The sequence below is a fragment of the Phaenicophaeus curvirostris genome (genome assembly GCF_032191515.1).
Source record: "Phaenicophaeus curvirostris isolate KB17595 chromosome W unlocalized genomic scaffold, BPBGC_Pcur_1.0 scaffold_34, whole genome shotgun sequence".
Classification (NCBI taxonomy): Eukaryota; Metazoa; Chordata; class Aves; order Cuculiformes; family Cuculidae; genus Phaenicophaeus; species Phaenicophaeus curvirostris.
This window is the reverse complement of record NW_027206663.1, coordinates 205,621-213,072: the sequence shown is the minus strand read 5'-3', so window position 1 is coordinate 213,072 and position 7,452 is coordinate 205,621. Positions and strand designations below refer to the sequence as shown.

The 7,452-nt window shown below is 55.5% G+C and overlaps 1 pseudogene; it reads left to right on the top strand.

Moving 5' to 3' along the window:
* The first annotated feature begins 2,174 nt into the window (after positions 1 to 2,174).
* On the top strand, positions 2,175 to 4,835 carry LOC138733781 (5'-3' exonuclease PLD3-like; annotated as a pseudogene).
* Positions 4,836 to 7,452: the final 2,617 nt, after the last annotated feature.

Genomic DNA, 7,452 nt, shown 5'->3' with positions numbered 1-7,452 from the left:
TTATGTTATGTTATGTTATGACATCATATCATTATAGGACCATAGAATCATGGAATGGTTTGGGTTGGAAGGGATGCCCGCTGTGGGCAGGGTCACCTCCCACTGGTTCCGGTTGCTTCAAGCCCCATCCAACCTGGCCTTCAAAACCTCCAGGGATGGGGCAGCCACTGCTTCTTGGGGCAACCTGGGCCAGGGCCTCCTCACCCTCACAGGAGAACATTTCTTCCTAAGTCCTCATCTCTTTCTCCCCTCTTTCAGCTGAAAACAATTCTCCTTGCCCTACCCCTGAACTCCCTGATCAAGAGCCCCTCCCCAACTTTCCCATAGGTCCCAATTATGTTTTGTTATCACAGAATCAAGGAATGTCCTGAGTTGGAAGGACCCACAAGGACCATTGAGTTCAACTCCTGTCCCTGCACAGGACAACCCCAATGTTCACACCATGTGCCTGAGGGTGTTGGTCAAATGCCTCTAGGATGTTATCAGGCTTAGTGCCGTGACTGCTGCCCTGGGAGCTGTTCCAGTGCTCCACCACCATCTGTCAGAAGAACCTTTCCCTAATGTCCAACCTAACCCTTCTGTGGCATCTTGCCATTCCCTCAGGTCTGTGCTCTCCTCTGGATGCTCTCCAGTGGCTTTAGATCCTTTTTATCCTGCAGCACCCAAAACTGCACCCAGTAATTGAGGTGGGGCAACACCAGTGCAGAGCAGGGGGGGACAATCCCCTCCCTCGATTTTCTGGTGATGCCGTGCTGGATGCACCCAGGACACAATTGTCCTCTTGGCTACCACGCTGCTGGCTCATGGTCAACTTGTCACCAACCAGAACCCCCAGGTCCCTTTCCACAGGGTGGTTCTCCAGCCTCTCACTCCCCAATCTGTATGGACATCCACGGTTGCCACATCCTGGGTGCAAAACCCAGCAAGAACATCACTTTATGTTATATTACGTGACATTACCTTATGTCTTGTTGTGTTATTTTATGTTATATTCACTATATGATCAAAGCGGGGTGGGAAATGGGGGAAAAGCAGGGCAGGAAAGGGGAAAAGGGGGGCGGAAAACGTCCCTCACCCATGGCGATGGAGCCCGTGGCACGGCAGGCGCGGCGTCAGGCCTAAGAGCAGGAGAGCAGCTGCCCCACATCTACCCCATAGTGACCCCCCTCCTTCCCCACAGAGACACACCCCGCCCCGCCTCACCTCTCCGCTCCCTCCGCCCGCCCCGTACCGGAAGTGACGATTGAGGAGTGCCGGAAGTTGGGGGGGCGGCAAAGCCGGGCCTAAAACCCACCCTAAAGCTGGTCCTAAAGCTGCGTTCTGGTCCCAAACCTGGTCCTGGTCCTAAAGCTGATCCTAACCTCAGTCCTGGTTCTAAACCTGGTCCTGATCCTGGGTTCTGGTCCTAAACCTGAGTTCTAGTCCTAAACCTGGTCCTAAACCTGGGTTCTGGTCCTAAACCCGGGTTCTGGTCCTAAACCCAGTCCTGAACCTAGTCCTGGTCCTAAACCTGGTTCTGGTCTTAAAGCTGGTCCTAAACCGGGTCGTAAACCCAGTCTGTCTCTCTGCCCTCCACCCCCTAAAGCTTGTGGCTGCACCGTGAGGCCCGCGCGGCGTGGGGCAAAACCAGTTTGTTGTGTTCCAGCATGGCGTCTGGATGGAGCCCCACAGCACACATGGGCAAGTATGTGGCAGGAGGTCCCCCCCGACCCCAAGTGAGGCGCCCCATAGATCCCTGCCCTATCCCAGTGCCCCCCCCGACCCCCAAATGGGCACCCCATAGATCCCTGCCCCATCCCAGTGCCCCAAACTGGACGCCCCATAGATCCCTGACCCATCCCAGTGCCCCCCATGCCCACAAGGTGCCGGACCTGTTGCCGTCTGGTGCTGGATGCCACCGGTGCTGGGGCACCTTTCAATGCCATTAATTAATGAATTCCTTAATTATGCCACCCGCTGCCTGCTCCTCCTCAGCCCTCCCATGGCTCCACATTCACCGCCGTCCTCCTCACCCTCTTCCTCCTCACCTCCCTCCTCCTCTTGCACCTCCAGCTGAGCTCGGTCCTGTTCGGTGATGCCAGTGCCAAAGCCGATGCCACCGCCGGTTCCTGTGGTGACACGTGCCAGTAAGACGAAGCCACAAGGGAGGGGATGCTTGGCCAAGAGCCTTGGCAATGCCATCTCACCAGTGTCCCTGTAGGATCATCCTGGTGGAGAGCATCCCAGTGGGAATGGCTTTCGGCAATGGCTCTGTGCCGAATCCGTCCACCTTCTCAGTGTGGATGAAATTCCTGGGCACAGCCACCCGTCACTTGGACATTGCCTCCTTCTACTGGACTATGACCAACGAGGACACGCAGATGCAGGAACCCTCCGCCGACCAGGTCTGATGCCGGAATTCTTGCTGCCCTTTCCATGGAATCATAGAATTATGGATTTGGGTCGGAAGGAGCTTAAAGATGATCCAGTTCCACCCCATGCCACGGGCAGGGACACCTCCCGGTAGATCAGGCTGCCCGAGGTCCATCCAACCTGGCCTTGGAGAGCTCCAGGGATGGGGCAGCCACAGCTTCTCTGGGCAACCTCAACCCTCAGAGTGAAGAAATCCCTCCTTAATTCCAGTCTCAATCTGCCCCTCTCCAGTTTGTCCCCATTGCTCCTCGTCCCGTTGCTCCAAAGCTTTGTAAAAAGCCCTTCCCCAGCTTTCTTGGAGCCCCTTCAGGTCGCTCTGAGGTCTCCTCGGAGCTTTCTCCAGGCTGAACAAGCCCAACTCTCTCAGCCTGGCCTCATAGAGGTTCTCCAGCCCTCGCATCATCCTCGTGGCCTTCTCTGGACCCGTTCCAACAGCTCCATCTCCTTAAGTTGAGGATTCCAGAACTGGACATGATCCTCCGGATGAGGTCTCACCAGAGAGGAGCAGAGGGGCAGAATCCCCTCCCTGGTCCTGCTGGCCACGCTTCTTCTGATGCAGCCCAGGACTCAGGTTGTTTCTGGGCTGTGAGCGCACGTTGCCGGCTCCTGTTGAGGTTCTCCTCCCCCAGCACCCCAAGTCCTTCTCCTCAGGGCTGCTCTCCATCCCATCAGCTTGGACTGAACCCATGGATTGCCCCAACCCTGGTGTAGGACCTTCCCCTCAGCCTGGTTGAACCTCATGAGATTCTCACAACCTCACTTCTCCAGCCTGTCCAGGTCCCTCTGGATGACGTCCTGTCCTTCTGGCGTGGCAACTGCCACGCTTGGCTCGGCATCATCTTCAACCTTGCTCCGTTTTCTCACTTTCCTCCCGTTTTTAATCATTTTAATAATTTTTAATCATTTTGGCTTCTTTTTTGTTGGCCTCAACCCGCTGCTTCAGGGGGAGCGAATCCTCCAGGAACTTCTCCACTTACCCCAGTGTGGCGTTGCCGTCCGCATCGCCATCATCCGCCCGTCAGCCAAATCGCCGCTCAGCGATCTCCGAGCACTGGAGGAGAGTGGTGAGTGAGGTGGGGGGTGGGGGAAAATTGCCCCCAAAAGTGGGATTTTTCGGGTGGGAATTTGGCGCGGGAGCCGCCCAACGCGTCTCATGCAGAAGCTGCGGTGTGCACCGTCGATATGCCGTGCCTCACCGGTGGCGTCCTCCACACTAAGTTCTGGCTCGTTGACGGCACCCACCTCTACCTTGGCAGCGCCAACATGGACTGGAGGTGCTTGACCCAGGTGAGTGGCCCCGCCAGATGGGGCCGAACCTGTGCCGAACGGCGCCGGGGCTGCCCAAAAACCCAACATCCCCATCGCCGGGTGCTCCGTGCTGTAGGATGGGCATCAGGGGTAGGGGGGGCACCATCCAGTGATGTGACAGTGCCTCTGCACTGCCGACTGCAGGTGAAGGAGCTCAGTGCCGCTGTCTACAACTGCAGCTTGGCTGAGGATTTAGGCAAGTTCTTTGAAGCTTATTGGGCTCTTGGCATTCCTGGTGCTTCCATCCTCCCAGTGCCGTGGCCGGCCAATTATTCCACCGCCTTCAACTCGGAGACGCCGCTGGAGTTGAAGCTCAATGGCACCGATGCCGCTGTCTACTTGTCAGTACGTCCCTGATCCGCCAGGGCGGCTTTGCCCAGCCTGTGCCGGGGCTTTGACGGCTCTCCGGCGATTCTGGCAGAGCTCGCCACTGGCTCTCTGTGCCGTCGGTCACACCCAGGATCTCAGCACCATGGAATTCTCCTGCCCGGCTTTCCCTCAGCAGGTTTTGGCCAGCGATCGATAACTGGCTACGGCAAGCCATCTTTCAATGACAGGTCAAGGTCTGCCTGTTGGTGGCTTGTTGGCACCACAGCCGAGCAACCGTGTTCCCCTTCCTCCAATCCCTCACCACCATCGCCAATAACCACACCAGCTACAGCATGGAGGTGGTGGGTATCGTGGCGCTGGTGGGCAACGTTTCAGGCAACGAGGGCCTCCTTGCTCTCCCCACAGCGGCTTTTCCTGGTGCCGGCGATGGCGGTGCAAGCGCATCTCCCCTACGCCCAGGTCAACCACAACAAGTACATGGTGACGGAGAAGGTGGCGTATATCGGTGAGCGCCATGCCAGGGATGCCGCCGCTGTGCCAGGGGCCACTGGGTGACAGTGACTCGGGGGTGATTTCTGGGCCATCTCCATGCAGGGACATCCAACTTGTCTGGCAATTATTTCGTCCGGATGGCGGGAGCGGCACTGGTGGTGAACCAGACAGGGAGCCGAACCAGCACTGTTTGGGACCGGCTGCAAGCAGTATTTGACCGGGATTGGAGCTCCCAGTACAGCGCCGACATCAGCGACACCGAACGGTGGCAGAGCCGCTGCACTTCCCGTTAGGTTGCCGAATCCAGCTGCCCCGGTTTGGGGGAAAAAAAACCCATGCCATGTTTTTCTGGACTTTGTGCTTTGTTCTTGAGGTGGGGGGGGCTCCGGCACCGGGAAGGAAGCCAAGAAGCCCCGGGAGTCTTGGTGCCAAAGATGCCCTGACAAAGAGTCAAGAGCAATGCCAAGCTGTGATGAACCATTTATGAGGCAGCAGTTGGCAGAAGCGGCAGCGGCGGGCACAGCGCGTCCTGGTCCATTCCTGGCCGCGTTCGGTGCTGAGCTGGTGATCCCCCAGTGAAGGCAAGGAAGAGGAAGGGTTGCAGGGAGCTCCCTCGAGTGGGCTCCTCTCCTTGATGCCACCAAAGCCCACGGTGCCACCACGGCAGCTATGCTGGCTGACCTCGCCAAGAGCCAGTTGCTGGCAGCCGGCTCCATCTCGGCCTGCCGGTGGTGGCGCTGGGCATTGTCGAAGGTGGGGACAGCGGCTTGGAGGTCCGTCTAGTTCTTGTCCCCCCTCAGTACAGCCGAGGGGAGGAAGCTCCTTGCCCGGGAAGATCTCAACTGTGCCAACGTCCTCCTCAGTTGCCTTCGAGTCCTCTTGGCCGAGCCGGTAGCACCGGGTGGCCTCGAAGGCGGACTTTGACCTCCTATGAGGAGATGAAGGGATGTTTGAGGGCCATGCCGGGTGTGATTCTCTCACACCAGTCCCAGATGAGGACCCTCATGAGCTGTTCCACCAGCCCACGTCGGTCACGGCGCTCAGCCTACACCTCCTTGTTGGGAGCAGCCACCCAGTAGACGTTCACCTCCACCAACTGGTCTGGCGAGGAGAAGACGTACTTGACTCGATGATCCCGTGAGTCCTTTCCAACCTAGTGATTCTCTGATTTGATGGTTCCTCCTCCCCTTTGGCTTAACCGTGGCCTCGCCTGGTGGCCTGAGCTGCCAGGAACCGGTAGGATATGGCACCTGTCAGAAGGACAATGTCTTCTTGGCAGCCCAGAGCAACTTGCCTCGGGGCAGATGAAGAGAACCCGGTCGGACTTGTTGACGCCAGGGAACAGGGGCTGACCCGAGTGAGGCACAACCGTCACCCAACCTGGAGGCCACGTGTCCACCTTCTCACAGAAGGGCAGCCCCAACAACATCTCCCCATCCCTGCTACCCAAAAATGGAGCCCTGGTCCTCTGAAACCCATCCCCACTCCCCAAATCTCATAACAAAATCCAGCCCTAAGCCCCCCCAAACATGTCCCTGCTCCCCAAATCCCATCCCAGCCCCACAAAAGCCAGCCCCCCCCTGAGGAGAACTATTAGACATTCTGGGGGCCTGAAAGGGTCAAAGACAGAATAATGAAAGCCAAGAGCCTGGAGAGCAATATTCTGTCTGGCCTGAAAGGGTCAGGAACAGAATATCATGCCAACAACAAAGCTGCTCCTCCTGAAAGGGAGGTTGTGGACTATCAGGGCTCTTGGCAACATGCTTAGTTTCTCATCATTCCAGGGCCCGAGTTAAATATATTTCAAGAACACCTGCAGGTCTGAGATAAGACCAGCACAAACAGAATAATGTGTGAATCCTTGAACAGACACGTAGTCCCTCACTTGTAGAACCTGCAGAACTTGTATTCTCACGGTAAGAATAGCGGTAATGTAAACAGTGCACTCAAGCTTGGTAGAAACTGACAAGCTCTCCCAGGAGAGTATAAAAACTCTGGTTGAGGAATAAAGAATTGCTACTTGCCACCAGAGCAGTAGTCCGTCTAGTCTCTCTAAGACGTCCCTGTGAGCTGGTCTCCGTCATTTGGTGCCGAAACCCGGGATACTCGGTTGCTAAAGGACAGGACGTCGCTCGCCTTCACGAGCCGCGGTTGGTGAGTTGGAATCGAGGGCGAGGACAAGGGATTTTGAGGCAGACGAAAGAAAAGAGAAAGAGAGAGAAGAATAGAAAGAAAGAGAAAAGGAAAAAAAGAGAAGAATAATAGAAAGAAAGAGAAAAGAAAAAGAAAAAGAAAAAAAAAAAGAGAAGAATAATAGAAAGAAAGAGGAAAAAAAAAAAATGGGCATTGCTTTGAGTAATGAACGTAACATTTTTGCAAGTATGTTAAAGTCCCTGCTTTGTGCTAGGGGGGTAAAAGTTACAAGAAAACAAGTTGATCATTTTTTAGATTTCGTACAAGAAGTTTGTCCATGGTTTCCTAAAGACGGTACAATTAATATTGAAACTTGGAATAAGGTAGGAGATAAGATTCAAAGCTATTATACTATTCATGGGCCTGAAAAGGTCCCTATTGATGCCTTCACCTTGTGGTCTCTGGTTAAAGAATGTTTAAGAGGAGACACAGGTGATGAAAAGTGGGTAAGAGAAACGCGCTCCTCCATTAAACAACTGTATCCTTTGCTTCCCCGTTCTAAGTCTCTGGGTGCTTTTCCACCCCCCCACCCCCCCACCCCCCCCCCACCCCGGGGTCCCGGAGCTCCGCTCCGGCCACTCACCACCACCACTGCCGCCAAGAAACCAAGTGATGCTGCAATCGTCTGCACTTCACACAATACCACGGAACGTAAACGGACCATTGGGGGGTGGCTTTACTAACTTGTAATTAGAATGATTGTCAATAATTCGATTG